Consider the following 5,197-nt stretch of genomic DNA (forward strand, 5'->3'; position numbering starts at 1 on the left):
TCTAGTTATCAATTCTTCCACTCTTTTTTCAAGATTTTTAGTTTCTTTGTGCTGGGTACGTAATTTCTCCTTTAGTTCTGAGAAGTTTGATGGACTGGAGGCTTCTTCTCTCATCTCGTCAAAGTCATTCTCCATCCAGCTTTGATCCGTTGCTGGCAATGAGCTGCGCTCCTTTGCAGGGGGAGATGCGCTCTTATTTTTTGAATTTCCAGCTTTTCTGCCCTGCTTTTTCCCTATCTTTGTGGTTTTATCTGCTTCTGGTGTTTGATGATGGTGACATACTGATGGAGTTTTGGTGTGGATGTCCTTCTGTTTGTTAGTTTTCCTTCTTACAGTCTGAACCCTCAGCTGTAGGTCTGTTGGAGATTGCTTGAGGTCCACTCCAGAACCTGTTTGCCTGGGTATCTGCAGCAGAGGCTGCAGAAGATAGAATATTGTGGAACACTGAATGTACCTGTCTGATTCTTGCTTTGGACGCTTCCTGTCAGGGGTGTAGTGCACTGTGTGAGGTGTGGGGTGTCGGTCTGCCCCTAGTGGGGAATGTCTCCCAGTTAGGCCACTCAGGGGTCAGGGACCCACTTGAACAGACAGTCTGTCCATTCTCAGATCTCAACCTCTGTGTTGGGAGATCCACTGCTCTCTTCAAAGCTGTCAGATAGAGTTGTTTGTGTCTCTAGAGGTTTCAGCTGCTTTGTTGTTGTTGTTATTGTTTAGCTGTGCTCTGTCCCCAGAGGTGGAGTCTACAGAGACAGGCAGGACTCCTTGAGCTGCTGTGAGCTCCACCCAGTTCGAGCTTCCCAGCTGCTTTGTTTACCTACTTAAGCCTCAGGCATGGCAGGCTCCCCTCCCCCAGCCTCGCTGCTGCCTTGCCAGTAGATCACAGACTCCTGTGCTAGCAATGAAGGAGGCTCCATGGGCGTGGGACTCTTCTGGCCAGGTGTGGGATATAATCTCCTGGTGTGCCCGTTTGCTAAGATCCTTGGTAAAGCGCAGTATTGGGGTGGGAGTTACGGGATTTTACAGATGTTGTGTGTCCCAGTTCCCCTGGCTAGGAAAAATGATTCCCTTCCCCCTTGCACCTCCCAGGTGAGGCAATGCCTCGCCCTGCTTCAGCTCTCGCTGGACGGGCTGTAGCAGCTGACCAGCACCAATTGTCCTGCCCTCCCTAGTGAGATGAACCCAGTACCTCAGTTGAAAATTCAGAAATCACCTGTCTTCTGTGTCACTCACGCTGGGAGTTGGAGACTGGAGCTGTTCCTATTCAGCCATTTTGCTTCGCCCCCTTTTTTTTCTTTTTTTTTTTTGAGACAGAGTCTTGCTCTGTTGCCCAGGCTGGAGTGCAATGGCGCGATCTCGGCCCACTGCAACTTCTACCTCCTAGGTTCAAGCAAGTCTCCTGCTTCAGCCTTCCAAGTAGCTAGTATTACAGGCATGCACCACCATGCCCAGCTAATTTTTTGTACTTTTAGTAGAGACGGGGTTTCACCATGATGGCCAAGCTGGTTTCAAACTCCTGACCTCAACTGATTCACCCGCCTCAGCCTCCCAAAGTGATCGGACTACAGGAATTAGCCACCACTCCCAGCCTACTGTTGATATTTTCTTAAGGCCAAAGGGCCCTTCAAACAGCTTGTGGTGAATGCCACCTGGTCAGGGACTCACACTTCAGTGCAGTGGGCAACACTCTCTCCCTGGGCAGGTCCAGAAATGCCATTCAAGAGCCGCAACCCCAACAGTCTGCTTAGTGCTCTACACCCTGTGGCTAAGCTGCTATCTAAAGTGAAGTCAAAGTTCCCTTTACTTTTCCCTCTATTTTTCTCACACAGAAGGAGTTTCACCTTATAGCTGCTACAGCTGGGAATGTGCGGAATCTCACCTGAGGCCAGCATGTCTCAGTGTCCCACCCAAGGCCCTCAATGTATTATCTGGGTACTGCTACTTGTTTTTCAGGGGCCAAAGTCTCTTCAGCTAGCAGGTTATGAGTTCTTCCAGGACTAGGTTCATTCCTTCAAGGCAGTGGATTATCTTCTGTCTCAGGATGTGTCTAGATATATCCGGGAACTAGGGTCTGGAAAGGGAGTCTGATGACTCTGACCATTACACTGTCTTGCTGTGACTGAACCGACTAACCTAGATGTAAGACAACATCATCCCTATTCTTTCATCTCCTCTCCCCAAAGAGAAGAAAGGGTTCCCTTTTGGAGCTGTGACTGTGCAGCCTGAAGTTAGGGGAGGGATGATGATAGTACTTCTTCAGCCACTCCAGTTGATCCCCCAATGGGTCACATACCCTCCCCAGCCCACTGTCTATGTGCCTACTTCAGCCCTAGGACCCACCTGGTGTTGCAGTGTTTGTGACCTAGACTGCCTCTCAAGTTCCTTTGGGGACCCAGAGAACTATAGTCACAGTGGTGAGGCTTGAAATAACTGAAGTTCAAGCCACTGAGATCAGCAATTCCTATCTGACTAAGGCTGGTTCAAATACATACTCCATAGGTGGATGTCAGCTGAGTGTGGTCCAATTTTGCTTTCTGTTGCAGCAAAGGCAGAACTGAGTTTAATGCCTCACAATTGTTGTCTCTTCCTCTCTTCAAGGCACACACTGCCACTGCTGGCGGATGAGAGAGGGGTGCCATTAGCAACTTAAGAATGTTTTTTCTACCTCTTTTTGCAATGTGAAGTTAAAACCAGGTACTGTGAATACTCACCTAATTTTTGTTACTTAAAAAGGTGTTTTTCTGGTGTACATAGTTGTTAAATTTGCGTTCTTGCAAGGGGGAAGATTGGTGGAAACTTCTTGTTCCATCCCACCTCCTGATGCAGTGCTTTCATAGGCATCACTCAGTGAAGGACTGTGGCCAGCAGTTCAGGAACACTTTGGCCTCTCTAGCACAACAGATTCTGAATCTTGAGGGGCAACAGGACAAACCCATAAGCTCAATACCACCCCACCAGTGTAAGAGCATGCAACCCAAGAGTGCTGAGCTGAGACTTGATGCCGTAAAATCTTCCAGAGGCAAAGGTAACTGAACCCATCTTATATCACAATCAAATCTCCAAGGACTTCAAATAAGATAAAAACAAAAAGTTCATCCAAAAGACAGCAGCTTAAAAGATTGAAGACATATCAGCCCACACACATGAAGAGTAATAGCTCAAGGACTCCGGCAAATCAAGGAGTCAGTGTGTGCTCTTACCTCCATATGGCCATACTATTTCACCAGCAACTAGTTCCCCCAGACTGCAATGGCTGAAATGACAGAAATAGAATTCAGAATATGGATTGGAACAAAGATCATTGGAATTCAGAAGAAATTCAAACCCCAATTCAAAGATTCTAAGGAATACAATAAAATGATACAGAAGAGGAAAGACAAAATGGGCACTTTAAGAAAGAATCAGACTGATCAGATAGAGTTGAAAAATTCACCACAAGAATTTCAGAAGACAATCACAAGTATTAACAGCAGCATCAACCAAACTAAAGAAAGACTCTCAGAGCTTGAAGACTGGTTTTCTGAAATAACTCAGTCAGCCAAAAATAAAGAATAAGGAATAAAAAACTCTTGAATAAATATGGGATTTCATAAGGAGATCAAACAGACATCTCAGAGGCATCCCTGAAAGAGAGGGAGAGAAAGCAAGCAACTTGGAAAACATATTTCAGGATACCATGCATGAAACTACCTAAAACCCTGCTAGAGAGGCCAACATTCAAATTCAGAAAATGCAGAGAAACTTTGTGAGATATTATCCAAGAAAATCATTCCCACCGTTTAGTCATCAGATTTGGCAGAGGTGAAATAAAATGAAAACTTTAAAGACAGCTAGAGAGAAGGCACAGGTTACCTACAAAGGGAACTGCATCAGGCTAACCGCAGATGTTTCAGCAGAATCCCCACAAGCCAGAATAATTTGGCAGCTTATATTCAGCATTATCAAAGAAAGTAAATTCCACCAACAATTTCATCTCCAGTCAAAACATGCTTCACAAGCAATGGAGAATTAAGATCTGTTTTGGAAAATAAAATGCCTTGGGAATTCATTACCACCAGATCGGCATTACAAGAGGTCCTTAAGAGAGTGCTAAATATGGAAAGGAAGGACCATAAATAGACCACCACTAAAACACACTTAAGTTCATAGATCATGGACACTATAAAGCAACCACATAAACAAGTCTGCATAATAACCAGAAAACAACAAGATGACAAGATTGAATCTGCACATATCAATATTTACCTTGAATGTAAATTGGCCAAATGCCCCAATTAAAAGACACAGAAAGGCAAGTTAGATAAAGAAGCAAGACTCTACTGTATGCTGCCTTCAAGAAACCCATCTCGAAAATACTCAAAACCAAAACAAAAGACATCTTCTTTCACCCTTCAGGGCCCATCTCAAGTCATTCCTCCTCCATGAAATCTTCTGCGGCCACACAAGCTTCCAGTAATACCTTCTCCAGACCTGGCCCTCTGGCCCAGACACCTAACAATGTCTTACTTTAACAGCTATTTCTGTTTTCTTTTGTGTATATGTCCCCACTACTCAAGAAAACTACAAGTTCTTCAAGGTCAGAGTTCTGCTTTTCTGTGTCTAAACACTAGCTGACAAAAAAGTGGTTTGCCACCAGAAGGTAGTAAATTCTTGGGCAATTATTGTTTGCCTGCTAGAGTTTGTGAAATGTTGGTGTGGAGGGAAAAAGGCAAGCTTGGATAAGGGCCCTCAGTTTTATTGGCACTAGATAGCCTCCCTGAGAAAATGCGTAGAGTACTATTCTGAGTTGCAATTTAGTAGTAAGAAAGTTCAGTGAAAAAGAATTCATTGAGCAGGATACTAACTCCACAACAGATACTAATAAAATCAGGGTTGTGAAACTTAAACATTGAAAATCAAACCTTAGAGCAGAAAGGCCCATAATGGCCTTTGCTCTGGGTAGAACCCTGTATAAGGCAAATAGGAAGAGAAGGATGAATTTAGGGAAATATAAAACCCAGTACTTGTTTTCTAGGAATTTTACACTTCAATTAGAGAGACAAGATGTAAACACAGAAAGTTATCTGTTCAACAAGGTGGGTTGAATCTTGAGGTGGCCTCTAATTGTCAAATACTCTGGCAAATAAATTTTCATGTATTTGAATACAAGGATTAAAATGTTTCCTCCACCTTTTGTTCTCAAAAATACAGAATATTGATT

Source organism: Mandrillus leucophaeus, unplaced genomic scaffold, assembly GCF_000951045.1.
Source record: "Mandrillus leucophaeus isolate KB7577 unplaced genomic scaffold, Mleu.le_1.0 Scaffold1804, whole genome shotgun sequence".
Classification (NCBI taxonomy): Eukaryota; Metazoa; Chordata; class Mammalia; order Primates; family Cercopithecidae; genus Mandrillus; species Mandrillus leucophaeus.